We start from the raw sequence: 16,616 nt of genomic DNA on the forward strand, positions 1-16,616 counted from the left end.
CACGCTGCGATCTGGACAAATCTGCACCACATTCTACCTTTAAGGCTTTTAGCTGATGCCGTTTCTGACATGCAGCAGCAGCAGCAGCAGCAGCCAAGGTCACGGTGTAGCTCTCTGGTCATAAATCACTCCACCGCCCTTAAAGTCACAGTGAAGAAGAAAAAAAAAAAAAAAGTCACGTCAAGGTCAAAAAGTTTTCAAACCAACCAAAAGCACTTGGCTTTTATATTTCTCTTACGTTCCTTTTGAAATGCCTTTGCATATCATTCCCATCTCAGCTGCGCCAAAGAATTTCAATTTAAATTCTCATCAGGAGTTTCCTACAGAGGAGACGTGGAACTGCAGGGGAAGCCAAATAAGAACTGTACGTTTGATGTCACGCTGTAACCTCTTGGGTATGACGACGCGCCTCCAAATCAGCACGATATCGCTTCAATGAGCAGCAGCAAGAGGCAGAAAATGAAGATATATGTAAAAAGAATAGAGTCACACAGAGGAGAGAAGTATCATATTTCTCCTTTAAGGAGCTTTGAAGTTACTTGGGGAAACATTTAGAGTTTCAGGAGCTTCACTGTGGAGGCCCGAGGGACGGTAACGGAGCCAGAAGCAGCAGAGGACGATAGCGAGCTAGCTTTAGCTGCCTGCTCGCGTACCTGAAACCTGCACCTCTCCACCAAAAACTGACAGAGCAAAGCCGCTTCAGCTCCATGACAACTTCCCAAAATGAGACCAGGAGGTTCGGCTCCGTCAGGTCCTCTAACTCGACGTCTTTACTCTTGGGGAGCCATCATGTCGTCCATCTTACTCAGTCTCTTTTTCCCCCCTCAACACTAAATGGCCTGTGGGTTGCGCTCTTCTGTTTTTCTGAGAGGGAATTGTAGTTCCATCAATGCATTTTAAATAATATCATTCAGAAAAGTGGATACGGCTGAACTGCTACCTGCAAAAAAACTGCCACAATTTTGTTTTTTTTCCACAATTTTCCCACTCACTCGAGGTGAGATTTTGAACAATACTCAGATAACTGGCCGACTCCAGCTGCTACAATCACCTGTTGCCTATACTGCCATCTTCTGGCGTCATTATGTAACCTATTTTATTCCCACCTGTACACTTCCACTGTTTGCTTCAAACACACACAATTACATGGAAACAGTTCGTGACGCTGCAGCGACTCACTGTTGCCTCTAGTGGTATAAAGTGGTAGTGGCGAGGATTTTAGCTTGCGACGCTACGCTAACCAGGAGTTCGTCAACGTGTTGGCTGCAGCCGTCTGACTGACGGCTGTAATGACAGCAACACTGTCTAATGACCAAAACAGAAAAGGTCAAGGCCGATGGCTTGAAATGCCACATGGAAGTCGAGTTAATGAAGAGAAGCGGGAAGGATCTGGTGTGTTTGTGGATGTTGGCTGTCAGCTCCTTCCTCCAAGATTTAAACAAACCCACTTTAATTTGAAGAAGACGAAGCTGCTGAGCCATCGTCTGTTTGCTTTCTTGCCACGCTGTTTGGTTAATGTGATTTCCAACATTTATCCTGGACACAAGCCAGTGGATTTCCTTAACTCTTGTATTTCTTTCCTGTCCCGGTTTTCATGAACCCAGTGAACGGTGATACGACAACTTTGGTCTAGAAAGTTCTCTGGTAGTGCGACCTATCTATTGTTTAATGAGTGGCTCTAAATCACCAGCAACTCATCGAAAAGCACTTATTTACCTTTTCATGGAAGTTAAACTTATGTGGTTTCATGCTCCTAAACAGTTTATCCCAGAATAGCCGGCCAATCCTCGGAGGACTGCTGTCCTCTGGGAACTCTTGAGTCTCTGGGAATAGAAAGTGCAGCATGTCCACATGAAACAGAACATTTCCTCCTGAAAATAGCAGCACTAACTACCACATGAGGAACAAATACCTGAATTCCACTTCCAATTCATTTGGAGTCGGACCAATGCTGGATATTTCAGGGCGAATGCTGGATACTTAAAAATTATGCGATAATCTGAAATATAACATCGAAGTCACAGTCAAACGTCTGACTTCGTCTCCACTGAACTCCAGCTCTATAAAAGGTGGCTGTGGCGTGAAACCTCAGCGTCCTCGTCACAACAGCCTAGTGGACGAACTGTGTATTGTGCGTATTATCCAAGAAAAGTTTTCACAATCAGCCGGTCTAGAAACACGACGACAGATTCCATCCAATCTTTTTGAATTGTGACAATTTCAGGACTTGAATTCTGAACCAGTTTAATTTCCCAGATACTAATTTGACTGAGTTTAACTGAGCTGAAAGCCTGCTCATGTAAAGTTGATGTAATGGCAGAAATTATGCGGCGTGGTCACAACCGCCGCTACTGACACGCTCAGGTCAGGTCAGGTCAGACGGTCCATACAAGAAAACATGTGACATCACAACAGTAGACAGCCAGGGGGAAAAAAAGAAGAAGAGACTTCGCCCATTTGTTGAACTACTTCCTCCTCTGGGATGGAAGCAGTAATGAAGTGCAGTCAGGTTGAGGTATTCAAGCTAATAGAGTGCATTGAGTGCACTTAAGACACAGGGACATTTATACCTGAGGCTCTTTATCCTGGAGAGCCTGAAACTCGATGGCAGTAGAACAAATTCCTCCAGGAGAGGAAGATCAGAGCTGGCTGCCATCAACCCAGAGAGCCACTGGGTCTTCCCGACAATTTTGGTGGTCGTTGCATGACCTGGACGGATCCAGCGTCCCGTCTCCAGTTGCCTGTCAGGTGTGAATCAGAGCCAGCTGACAGGAGGAAGCTGTGGCTTCAAGAAATGACCTGAGTATCTCAAGTTTAACTTGTGATTTTCCTACTGTGGTGAAAGCGATTCATCTTTTTAAGAGCTCCTGTGTTTTCTGTCAATAACAGGACACATCTCTTAGCTTCCAGCAGACACACTCACTCTGACTGCAGCCCCCCCGCAGGACATGCGCAGGAGGGTGATTTCTTGATGAGGAAGACACTAAAATGTAGTTTTGCTGTGTCTCTGCTGTGCTTCGTGACTCACGTGCGCGTCAGCGTCTCACGTCTGGAGTACGGACGACTCCGAGCGCAGTCTGAAACAGGAAGACAGCGGCTCTATCTTCGGTCATCACATGCTGATATTTTATCACACACCAGCCACGTGTTTCTTAATCAGAGGAAACTCAAGATCTCAGCAAACTGATTTGTTAGAAAACACGACTTGCGCAATACACAGCAACCAACAGATTCCTTGTGTATGTCGGGGGAGAACGTGAACTTCTGTCTGTTTGAGGTTCTCTGATCAAACGTCTGCAAACAGCTGAGTTCCATCAAGTCAGAGTATGTTTGAGGACTCGGGAACATTTTCACCCACATCATGGAAGGAGGTCAAAAGTTTACACAAGTCATCGCTTCTTGATTTGACAAAGCAGGACCGGAAGTTGGCGCCCAGAAGGCTCACAAAGCGCTCGGTCTCTATAAAGTTGGTTTCCTTTTTTAGAGGGAGAGAGAGCGAGGAAAAAAAGTTGTGTGCTAAAATGTGTTGAGTGTAAAAATGGTCAAGTACTGAAAGTCAGCAGGAAATGGTGGTCTCTTCCAGGTGATTCCAGATTTCAGTGGAGATTTTCTCCCATTCGCCGGTTCTTTATTCTTCTTGCTGGTGACAGATCACCAAAATTACCAAACTGGGCGCTCAAAAGTACCGACCAAATAAAGACATCCTATAGATTCATGATAAATCCATCAGAGTAAAATACCGTGTTGGGTCACACGCTGAAGCCCGACGCGGGGAAAAAAGGTAAGCGCTGGGCGCATGAATACAGGCCACTTTACAAATACCTCAACATGAAATATAAAGAAGGTCACCAAAAATGTGGTTTAGCCTGATTTGTCTGCTTCAGTCAGTCGCCATTTTTCTTCTGAAGCAACTTAACAACATAAATAAAGAGAGACGTGGAATTTTACTCCTCAGGTATTGAAATGAGGTGAAGTCACTCATCCTGGGTTCAACCGTCAACCTGACACATGCGAACTGGAATATGAGACAGAGTCGGCGTCTACGAGGAACGTAGACACATTAGTGTCATCATTAAACACAATCAGCAAATGTCTGGTTGCCACGGTGATGGCAAACAATGATGCTGCCAAGCTACGATTGAGCCATGCACTAAAGTGGAGGACCAGAAAAATTTGGACATGGTTCCAGGGCAGGAAACCGGGCTAACTTGGAATGCTAATTTTGCAAGCGCTGGAAGTAAGTAGAGCGGAAGGAAGTAGCGTTAGCATGCCTGCGTGGTCGCAGGAGCAGTCACACGGAGAGGATCCGATATTTCTAAACACTGTCAGATATTTGTTGCAGGTGAACTTTGGTCATAAGGCAAGGCAAGGCAAGGCAATTTTATTTAATGTAAGAACTTCTCACAGTACAATTTTGAAAAACCAACCAAAGATGACGCCACATTTAGTCACTTCCTGTCAGACCCCGGAATCTGAGTGCATATCAGTCATAACAGAGGCATGCTTGATTTGCTAACATTAGCGGCTCACCTGGAAGTTAAGACTCACTTTTTCTATTTTTATTTTGTCATGAAAAAAAGGGAAAAGTCAGGATGGTGCAGCATTCAAGAGTATGAGACAGGAAGTAGACCTGACTCGCTGACAGCAGGGATAAATGTAAGAACCAGCAACCGTCTGCAACACCTCGGCTCAGGAAACCAGGAGACAATATTCATACACTGGCATGATAAATCCAGGGGGATGGCAGCTCCCGTGCTGTGTTTGGTGAATGTGTTTTGGCCCCAGTGTGCAGCCTCCTAATTCAGATAGAGTGGACACCCGAGCACAGCGTGATTTGAGGGGGGAGGCAGGGTGCCAGTTGGCAGCGTCCAGAGCTGCACTCAAAGGAAAAAGCGACGAGCTCCAGGCTTCAATTACTGCTGTTTACATATTTGCGTTAATAGTCAGCGATATGTTATTGAGGTAGAAAGGCTGTTTATAAGGGAGGGCTGACAGGGTTCATGTGGAGGTCTGTTGGGAACATGGTGATATTCTGAAGCTACATTTGTTATTAATTCCACATTTTGTTTTGAGATTTTTTAAACCTGCACGAGTCAATATCTTTAATTTACACACTCAAAGAGGATAATCTTGCATCTTGCAGCTCACAGTTCCGCTCGAAGGACAGTTTTTCATTCTCAACTGCAGAGGCGAGTAAAGGTTTTTATGTTTTGCTTTTTCAGAGTCGCAATTGAAACGTTCCAGTTCTGAGATGTTCCAGCAGCGTCTGACACGTTCACACCAACATTCCACAAGTATGTAGGAAATGAAAATTTCTAACTTATGCAGGTGGGACAAAATATTATTCGGGATTATGTTGACGAGTTGGGTTTTATGGTTATTCACTGTTAGCGGAGTCAGGTTCGCACCACCGTAGCTTCTATCAGAAATGTTGTTACTCCCTCTCTCCCTCTCTATATATATTTTTCAGTATATTTTTCTAAAATTTGATCGTTTGCCTCAACATTTTTCAATGCATATTCAATAACAGTTCAAAAAAGGTGAACGGAACCCGATAATCGTGTTCCCTTTCGTTCTGTTCTGGTTGATAGAATCTCATTATTGAAGTTCCATCTTGTTTATGTTTTTCCTTCCTCGTGTTCAAGCTGTCGAGCTGTTGCATGATGGTCCTGTACTAAGGGCCATATACCATCCACATGTCAGCCATTTTGCTCAGGACTGCAGACTGTAAAGGCAAGATAAGCTGCCATAAACACGCATCATAAACCACAAACTAAAATGGACCCTGAGCGCCGTCGGAGGCGGTGCAGGCGGGGTGGACCGGTCCTCTGTCATCTCACAGCAACTCCTCCCAAACTGTTGTGACAGCCGTCGCTATCTTCCACTCCATCACGGCTCCTGCCAATAATCCCCCACCCACCCACCCACCGCCTCCGCCTCACCGACACGCTGTTCAGACAAGAGATTCAAGAGCTGTCAAGAACTCGCTTTGTGTATTTTCAAGGGTCTCTCGTCTCTGCATCTGCACTTGCTGGTGCTGTGGAATTTCATGAAAAAAGGCAGACTGGGAGGAGAACAGCGAGCCACACCGACGTTTACCTGGATGAACTTCTCACCTGTGACACAAGCTGCTGTACCTGTGGTGTGACACTGAGCTGGACATCATCACGTCATGGCCTCTGTCTGGACTACGCTCGCAGCACGTCGGACCAAATTAAAAACTGATTCAAGCCGTTGGTATTGTGTGTTGTGGACTGGAGGAAGAAAGGCCGTGTGTTCTCAGCTGTGTGTACACGTCACCATCTTATAGAGATGCTTTGTTCGTCGCATGATGTCTTTTTCTGCCTTGTTTTAACCACCAATGGAGAACAATAGAATACCTGAAAATCCTGAATAGGTGTTCAGTGTTGGTAAAGACACAAAGAACTTTTGTTCAGCTGACAAACACACACACACACACACACACGAGTCACGTAACCATCATTCCTGAGACCAGGCTTATCGAAGGTGGTGTGACGTGGTTCAGGGAATAATAAGTTTAGATAATAAAGTTCAGGCAGATGTGTTTTTTAACATCCAAGTTACTATTTCTGCTGGGAAAAAACCCAAGATATCTACATATGATATCTCTTTATCTTTGCCCGTCATCTGGGAGCAGTGAGGTAAATATAGGATTTGTGTGTGTTTTTACACTGAAAATATCGTCCAAATAGCCGTAAAAATATCAACAGAAATCCTCGTCGGCACTCGTGCGGGATCCAAATATCCGGTCAAAGTGGCGATCTCCATTCGCCTCGGACATCCCGTGCCGCAGTCGCTCCTCTATCAATCTATCCATCGCTAACTCCACCTCCACATACGGATTTTATCCCCTTCCGTTGTCGTCATGTGACGTCCTACATTCCCATGGTCATAATCACTTCGGCCACTAGATGGCAGCTACTTAAATACGATTTAACGTCGATTCCACCACTTTTATTCGTATAAGGCGTTCTGCAGATGAAGCACGTATTTAATCAGACAACCTTGATCATGCCAGATCTCCACAGTTACGAACAGAAGAATATTTCCCATTCCATAGTAACCACAGACAACACGCCCTGTTCCCTAGGTTACCAACAGTTGAGGAGTTAACAAACAGGGACCTGGGGACAGTCAGCAGACAGAGGAAGATGATGTCCTGTCGGGTGAGAGGGCTCAGTCTAATTACTGCTTATCTTCTGTTTCTCAGACTATTGTGTAACAAATATTCTGGAGGTAGGTGTAATCTAAGCGCTCCATCAGGGATCCTTTCCGAGCAGAACACTTTGCTCTCTGGTGTCAATCACCAGCCTTGCAGCTTTAAGCCTGCCCCCAGCAGCCTCCCAAACCATCCTCCTTTCCATCTGTCCACACAGACCCCCGAGACCCCGCTGCTTCCACCCGGAACCAGACACACTCCAGCATCAATCAGCTGCTGAGCACAGCTGCTTTCTCCAAACGGATCAGAGCCAAGCGACGTTTCTGCGAACGTTCTGGGCACGGAAAGAGGAACTCTGCTGGGATGTGTATTCTCAAACAATATTGGTTGTTTTTCATGTTCCAGCTCATTAACTATAAACTGTGCTCATGATTACACGTGAGTTTGAATGTTTCAAGCAGCCAGTGGTTTCCGTTCAGTCTAGTAGAGGCAAGAATCTGTTTGGAGACGAGAGACCGTCAACCAGCATCAACGACTTCATCCCCATGTTACTCTTGTCAAACTTACAATTCCATCATGCGAGCAAAGAGCGTGTGTTTTTGTGGTTCTTGACATTAAAAAAAAAAAGAAGGAAAAAAAAGGGCTCAACTTTGGGTGAAACTCCGCCCTTCTCACAGTCAGCTGAACAACAATTGTGAGATTCTTGAACCAGACGGTTCTGCTTGCCAGTTGTTCTCTGTGAGGCTTCATCGACAGCAAAGCCCAGAACAAGTTCTCTACCTTCTGCCGATGCTTCTCCTTCCAAAACAGAGTGACCTCAGACACTCTCACAATGGCCGCTCCAGCTGGAAAATATTTACAAGCTTTAAATGAATCTGAATGTCAGTGCTTGAACCAGAAAAACTGCAGCGTCCACTCGAGTCATAAATCATCTTCATGCATGCCTCTTGCTAACGATGCATGCTAACTATCTGTTCAGCACTGAGCAGCAGCGCAGCCAAGAAGTCTCACACGGACGCTCTGACCCTGACGGGAGCTCCAACTCATGGGATGCAGAAGAGATGTGACGGATCATCAGCCATGTTTAGCAGGTTTAGCAACATAAGCGTCATAACGCGCAACACATTTGATGTAAAAACGTCTGAAAACAAGATTGAGAGGCTCTGCAGACAAGTTTTATTCATGCAACAACTGGGATTAAGATTTAACTGTTACAAGTTCAGTTTGTTGGTCCAAATTGTGACATCTTACAAAATCCTTTCCCCTCTTTACTGCTCCTGCCTGACAGCCCAGAAATGGAGGATATAACTCCCAACATCACGTCTCTGGGATGTTTATGATCCGCTTTACCAGAGAGAAGCTGCTGAGAGCAAAACATGAAGCACCTTCCCCGGAATTATCTCTGATATCACCCCATAAATCTGACATAGGTGGGCAGAGAAAGATTCCCTGAAAGGTTCCGAGGACAAGGTGAGCTCACACACAGAGGTTTGCGTAGCTATCGGACTTCCATTCACGTGACGATCCTAACCCAAGCCCTAATCTTAATCCTAACCCTAACCAATTGATGCCTCAACCTCAAACGAACTGTAATTTACATCTTCACTCTAACTTTGACCAGGTGTTCATAAATTAAGTTCTGCCGCATTAGGAGCGGTCTTTGGTCCCCATGAGGACTAGGGGTCCTGATAAGGTTAGTGTTTATACCAGAAAAGGTCTCCAAAAGATAACAAAAACCACGTACACACACACACACAGATTAACTTCCCTCTTTCGGATTCCTCTAGTTCCTGCTGCCAGCAAACCTGATCGATACATTCAGAAGAGGTTCTTCCTCCTTTGTATAACCACATCTTCCTCATTTGGTCGAGTTTGTTCTTTCAGGAGGATAAAAAGTCTTTTTGGTCAAGAGAACACATGAAGAAGTGAGAGAACAGTAATGATCTTCTCCCGTCATGATTGCTAACCTGCAGATCATACAGCAGGTTTTTGTTTCGCAGCACTTTTACTATCAAAGGGATTTAAATGAAACTGTGGTGACAGAAAAAAACGTTCTAAATTGATTTCTGGGCCAAGTCTGTTCGTCCTGGTTTAGCTTAGAACGTTTAACATTTAGACATTTGACACATTCTTGTGCCAACGGCATTAGTTTTTATTTCTGTTTTGTCCTTCTTGTCACTCCTGATCCTGCATCAGTCACAAGCAGAACCACTCCCAATGCAGTTCTAGCTTTCAAAATAAAAGCAACACCAGGTCCATAAATGACCTGAGACCATGATGACAACTCAACGGTTAGATGGCGAGGTCGAAAAGGTCATAATGTTCAATACATTGCTGATGTCAACATGACGTTGCCCTCACATACAAAATTTGATGTTGAACGGACTCCTCAAACCCACGCAGCACCTCGGGATGGTCTGGCATGCCATTAGGCCCAGTAGAACCTGTTCTAATGTGCTGAAAAGCCTGACATCAGAGCACCGAGTACTGAGAGGTGTTCCGCCATCGTGAGCGAGCTGTGAGGAGGAAACCTCTCAGCCACCAATTACAGGAAACAGCCCTTTAATTCTCAAGTGTGAAGAGCAGAGAGGAGCTTCCTGAGCTGCCAGACGGCCCCTGAAGGGACTGCAGGTCAGCACCAGTGCCCAACAAATGAGCTGCACCAGAGTCATGTGACCTCCCTTTACAAGCTCTTGGCTGCTTTCCACCGGCGCTCCAGCTGAAGGAAGGAAATTTAAAACTGACTTCAGGCCGAGATGTGACAGCACCACTGCATCTACAGACATATCTGTGTGTGTGTGTGTGCGCGCGTCTAAATGACCTCTTTCACCAGCACATCAGCAGCTCGCGGCCAGACGCCGGCAGAGGGACATGGGGCCTGGCAGGCGTCCGCTGTCCCCGCCACAACAGTGACAGTGAGAGGGAGGACGGGGCGGCGGTCAGCAGCGCTGGGTGGCACGCCAGACGAGGAGACGGGACAAAGTCGTCTCTAAACTCCAGCTAACCCCGAGAAGGAGGAGGTGGGGGTGGGACGGATTATCCTGTGAATTCAAGGAGGACATGAGTTGCTCTAGACGTCTTCTGATTGGTCTTCCTGTGATGAAGTCAGATCTGGAGAAACAGGCTGGTCAGAGGATTCAATTAGAGGGATTCTGGCTGTATATTATTTAATGATGTGTTGTTTAATTATGTAATACTGTTTCTTACTAAATATACACACCACACACCTTACTGAATCATGTTAAGCTAATCAGTAAAATGCAATGAATATATAAATGGGTATTTTAGTTCAATAGTTTTCTTGTAATTTAATTGTTTACCTTGCTAGATGAGTCAGTCACATCTCACGAAATGGCAAGTTGTATTGATTTACTTGTTTTTTGTAAATTTATTTTCAATTTTTTTCCGCATTTAAGTACATTTTTTAATTAATTTATTTTTTTATCAGAGTTCAAAATATGTTATTTTGTTTAAAAAAAAATACATTGACTAACATTCACATTGAAAGCCTACCCTGAAACTGAAACCTCAGCAAGTGTGTCGTGCTGCATCAAGAGGGTCTTTGGTCCCCAGGAGGATGAGAGGTCCTGATGAGGTTGTTTATACCAGGAAAGGTCTCCAATAGGTAACAAGAACCACACCCACCCACACACAACCCTGAGGAAGAACCAACCTGGGGAGAACTGTCTCCTGGCTGCTTGATGGCAGCTGACAGAACTGGGGCTGTAACCGGAGTGCACCGCCGCCGAGCACCTACGACTCTAAACTCTGTTGTTAACTCTCATTACTCTCAGCTGTCGGCTCTGGAGCGTTCAGTCAAGGCGGTTGACCGGACCTGTAACTTCATGTGACGACAAAATCAGCGTCGTCGATTTTAGAATCAAATAAATTTGGTTAAAATGTTGAGGTGGGAGGGCGCCAACGTCAGACCCGCTTAGAAGAACCACAGATCTTTCTAAAGCGTTTGACCCAAACTTGAATATGGGTCAAAAATGTAAGTGAGCTACATTTATTAACCTCCCAAATATTCTCACACCAAACAGATCCTTCTTACAGTGAAATGAGTCATTTAGCGCTACGTGACGCTTATCGGTTTATCCAGCGTTTTAACGGTAATGAGGGAGGTTACAGCGCAATGCTACAGCTTCAAATAAAATTATCTGATTCCAGTCAGTTAAAAATGCTTTTATCAGCACTGCTTCTGCTCTTTGGAACCTAGTCTGGGGATCCCTAATCTCCATTTCATCCATCGTAAGGTTTCCTTCACCCATCGCTGTCGTTAATCAAAATTAGATCATTGTTAGATGGACATTTCTAGAGATTTGCCATGTTATTAGGTACATACGGACCCTTTTTCCATTGTAGTTTTGTCTCGGTGTGTCCATCAACTCATCAGTATACCGTGATAAATACACTATCACAATTGTAAGATTAACCAGGTGTTGCACAGCAAGCTGTATTTTCACCTTGAAATTTAGGTATTTTCAGTAAATCATGCAGATTGTCACATTTATCAGGATCTGTGACGTGACCACCAGGTCCTCGCTAATACCCAGAGCTAACAAACATGTGACCATGAACTTCAAGTAACACAATTAAAGTTTCTGCCGGCCAAAACAAGATGGCTGCCACATTAGACGCTCCTCTGTACGTCCTCTACGAAGACTTCACCTGAAGACAAAAAGAAAAAAGCTACATATTGTTGCTTCAGGATAAAACCTTGGCGTAAATGTGAGTTATCAGTAAAAGCACCAGAGATAAATCTGTGTGCACGTTCCTGCGTTTTTTCAAGCAGAGCTGGAAGAGATTTCACCAGCAACCAGTTCTGAACACTTCTCCATCTCGGTCTGAAAGATAATGATGTAGAAATTAAAATCTCCTGTCTTTATCTTGTGTCTCTGCTGTCAGGACGGACAGATTAGAGGGCAAGTCGGCTGGACCAGGTACAGTTCGTCCCTTTATCTGCCTGAACCAAATGATTTCAAATCCAGCAGGATGAGTGAGTGGATTTGGGATTCAGCAGAGCGCCGACCGAGATCGGCGCCCCGCCGGGTTACATATCAGATAATGTTGTCGCTTTGGGTTTGAGATGTAATTTCCTGGAGGACGAGGCTCGATGTGACAGTCGGCGCTCACAGTGGAAGAGCCACGGAGCGCGAGGACGTTTTGCACCGCCGCCGTCAACCCTCTGACGGGGGCTGGCCGCCACTTACACTTTCCTGTACTTTTACTGCATAAACATTCACTACAACGTCAACAGCGGGGTCAAAGACAGCAGTTTAACTTTTGTAGAATCATATCAGTGTTTGATTTTCTGCTCTTTCTGAAGAGAAAACACCAAAAACGTGTCTGTTCTAGACAAAGTCTCTCAACCTGGACACAAACTTACATGTATGTCACGTTAAAAATCATACTTTTGCATTCACTGTCAGGATTTTTGAGGTATGAGGAAAAAACTATCATATGACATATTTTTTTAACTGCCCACTGTATGTATGTGCGTATCCTCAGTTTTCACACCAATAATAGTGCTCCCATTAAAAAAGATGAGGCAATAAAAATGTCAGCGAGTGGCGTCCGTCTATAAATCCCATATAAATAACGGTTGAACAGAGTTCTTATGAGTCATGCAGCAGCTGAAACCTTCCAGCAGTCATCTTCATTTCAATTTCAATGCATTTTCATGTCTGTTTGCTTTGGTTTTATTTTGAAATTCTCTTCAGCCCTTGTTACACAAGGCCAGAGAACACTTTTGGCACAGGAAGTTTAAAATCGAAGCCACAGGCACGCATGGGTTAAACAAATGTGACCCGGTATGTCATGGCCTTCACAGATGTTTGTATTTTCCTCTGTGACTGTGGTCACCGTGACGACCATTGCCCCGCCCATGACAAACTTCCTGCTGCTTCACTTCAGCATGAACCACAACCACTACCACCACCACCACCACCAGCAACACAAAAAAAAAACAACAACAACAAAAAGATTTGACAGCCATTTCTAAAACACCAATTCATGCTTCCTTTGGACAGGAAATTGACACATGAAACTTCCTCCTTCCTGTCAGGTGATCACACAGAAGAGTGACATGCAATGTCTGAGGGTCTTATCAGGTTAAAAAGTTGCAACAGCAGCTGACTCGGTTTCCTCTAAGAACTTTTATAGCATCAGATTGCTGCCAGATGCTAACAGTGGCTAATGTCTACACAACAAACGAGCATCATCAGAATGAAGCAGTTCTGCCATTAATTATTGCGATACTGCAATCCTAACGTCTTGATTATGGGCTTTATTGACCTCCAATCTGATGATGATGATAAAATATTATTTTTGCTTTAATATTTCATTAGTGTATTTTACTGCAGCCTCAAGTGTCTCAAATCAACTAGAATAAAATAAAAGACTAAATTTGTGGCACCAAAGTCACGCGTCCATGGTGCAGTTCCTTCATAGCCTAATGTTAGCTTTGTGCTGCTAACCATCACATTTAGGCTTGGAAAATTATGAATAAATTAACTAAATCGAGATTTAATGATGTAGCATTTAGGGACGTGACCCACACAGGTTTTTGCAAATGTAAACATACAGCACAGAGTTACGTTAGCTTAGCTACTAACGGCAGGCTAGCAAAAATCACTTTATTACCTATCAGAATTTTTCAGAGTAAGACTCAAAAAGCTGCTCTGGCAAGACTATAATATAAATAGCACATTGCTGCTTTTACTGGAAGGCGAGGTCACTGCACTGGACAACGGAAGTGATTTTATCGGTAACTGTTCCAGGATCAGGAGTGAAAAAACAAAACAAAAAAGCTTTTACCATCAGAACTACGACAAAACGCAGCATCTCTAATATCAATGCTGGACATTTTAGAAAAGTATTAAATTATCAATATCCACATAATAGGTCCTTTTTTGGAAATAATCAAGCATGATGTAGTTCAGCAGGAGTGGTGACTCAATACAAACACACACACACACACACACACACACACACACACACACACACACACACACGCACGCTGCAGGCTTGTGCTGTTAGTCAAGAAGCCGCCATCTGCATCCGACTGCTGGTTAATTAACACAGATGCAGCGTCGTGTGAGAGTTATCCTCTTGATCACATGACCCTCGACAAAGTGTTTGTTGTTTAAATTAGAGAGGGGACACACACACACACACACACACACACACAAATTGCCAACCCTTCTTCAGACGACTGCGACATGCCTTCACCGTAAACCAAGTCTCACCTGTGTAAACCTACATGGCGGATGCGCATCTATAAACTGTATGCGGCCATAAGTATGTGGGGGTATCATCATGTAAACCTTGTTGCCTTCAGTCCAAATACGTCCAACCGTCTTATAAATGTCGTCCTCACACTTAAGAGAGGGAATAGAAATAGAGAGAGGTTGGGCGAGACCCCCCCCCCCCCCCACACACACACACACCGCAGTGAGACACAGCTCCTCATCAGGTTGCTGTAAGTCCGCAGGATGAATGAACTGCCAGGGAGCCAATCAGCAGAGAGGAGATGTTACTACAGCATGCCGTTACCATGGCCACCTCATAACAAGGCTCTGACAGAGATGGATGCGGCAGGTGCCAAATGATTAGGGCTGTTAGGACTATTGCATCAGGTAATTCCTGCCATGGTGGCAGAGGACGCGTTGAACCTCTGTTAGCTCGTTTTGACTGTCGGCAGCTTGACTCAAACACTACCTGGTGGGTGTGTATGAAACATGGCGGAGGGGGCGGAGCCTGAGCCACGATGACTCACTTCTTTCAACACTGAGATATACAACATCATGTGACAGAACGTGATACGAACCAGGATTTTCCCCTTTGACAGACTCAAATATCGAAGAAAGACATTCTAGTTTCAAGAAGGAGAGAGTCAACAAAGATACTGCAAAGATACTGCAGAACTGCAAAGATACTTTTTACTGATGAATCTCTCGGTAAAGATTCTTATTCTGAAAAATTCTGATGATTAAAATTGAAAAGAGGATGTGGTGGGATAAAACTAGAAGTTTTAGTTTTGGGGAAGAGCGTGTGTGTGTCAGTTGTAACTAACTAACCATGATTTGTATAATTCATTACTCTGCTGATTTTTTGTTTAACCTAAAAATAAATTTTAAAAAACCCATCAAGAACGTGTGATAAACGCTCATCACACTTCCTCTGTATGGAGGCCTGGAGGCGACAAAGACAGGGAAATACGTGTAATTTGAGACCACAAGATATATCTTGTTCCCTCAAGATAGTTGTTCTGGGACCACCAGACCCCATTGATGTTTCATGTTTCTGAGCAGTTACTCCCCCCCCCCCCCCCCCAAGTTACTGAATTACAGGGAACAGGTTCTATCATGGCCTCTACATATTTTTTTCTCCATGCTCACATAGAAGCTTTCTCCCTGTCCGCGCCCCCCCCCCCCCCCCGGCCTCCGTATCAGAGCCAAAGACTCAACAACAAAGCAAAAAAGCCTCATATTTAAGAGTCAGACATTTTTTTTGCTTGAAAAAGCCTGAAACAACTAACAATCAACACGGTTGGCGACTCGTTTCCTCTCCATCTGTAACTGATCGCAGCTCCAGCTGGTAAAGTGGACCAACTCCTATGTGCGTTAATGTCATAGCAACAATTCCACTCCAATATAAACCTTCAGACAAAGATCCATAAATAGATCTGGGCCCAGGTCCACCGGGCCCTGCTGGAACAGCCGCCCCTGATCGGTTCCATTACTGATGAATCTCTCTGCTTGTAATCGATGAATCATTCAGGGCCAAAATGTCTGACGCTGAAAATGTTTGTCGAAACAGATTTGATTGGAGCGCAACAGACAATCCTGCTATTGGAGCAGCTGGGACCAGAGAACCCTCACACACACACACACACACACACACACACACACACACACACACACACACACACACAAACGATTTTCTAAAAACGTTTTTTTTTTCCTCTGGAATAATTAAGGCCAGCAAGAGGAAGAATAAATGAGCACTGAGACCATCCTCCTCCTCTCCATCCTATTGATAGGCAAGGTGGCATCTCTCCCATCCACACCCTACGCCCACTGCGCATGCGTGCCGCGGCAAACAAAGGACCAGACGATTCACCGACACAAGATGAAAAATCCAGTCGGACTCGCTGCAGAAACGGAGCGCGAGGATGAAGTTTAACGTGTATGCTCGTGTGGGGGTGGGGGTGTCCGTCCCCCAACCCCACCCCCCCTGCACACACACACAAAAACAACATAAAACTAAACATTCAAGGTCCATCCTCCTCTCATTGCAATAAAACGCGATGTAATATCAATAATTAATCTGAATCATGACATAATCTCGTGTACGCGCGCGCTTGTAACACCTCCACAGACAAAGCGGTGGGGGGGGGGGCAGTTGGGGGGTGCTGATGGATGTTCAACTG

General features: G+C 44.7%; 1 protein-coding gene across 8 annotated transcripts in view; it reads right to left on the reverse strand.

The window, feature by feature from the left end:
- basp1 (brain abundant, membrane attached signal protein 1) overlaps positions 1–16,616 on the reverse strand; it is a 40,537-nt gene that overhangs the window by 17,926 nt on the left and 5,995 nt on the right. For 2 of the 8 annotated variants that reach the window (XR_015115947.1, XR_015115948.1), the window contains exons 2-3: positions 1,717–1,823; positions 38–138 (exon numbers count right to left, since the gene is read on the reverse strand). The exons of 3 other annotated variants lie outside the window; for them this stretch is intronic. The gene's annotated coding sequence lies outside the window, so the exon portion shown is untranslated. Of the gene's footprint in view, positions 1–37; positions 139–1,716; positions 1,824–1,912; positions 2,000–16,616 lie in introns of all 8 variants that reach the window. 3 more of the 8 variants (XR_015115950.1, XR_015115949.1, XR_015115946.1) reach the window with 2 other exon arrangements.

This window comes from Aulostomus chinensis, chromosome 5, assembly GCF_037954235.1.
Source record: "Aulostomus chinensis isolate RoL2024-O1b breed Wild chromosome 5, RoL_Achi_v1.0, whole genome shotgun sequence".
Lineage (NCBI taxonomy): Eukaryota > Metazoa > Chordata > Actinopteri > Syngnathiformes > Aulostomidae > Aulostomus > Aulostomus chinensis.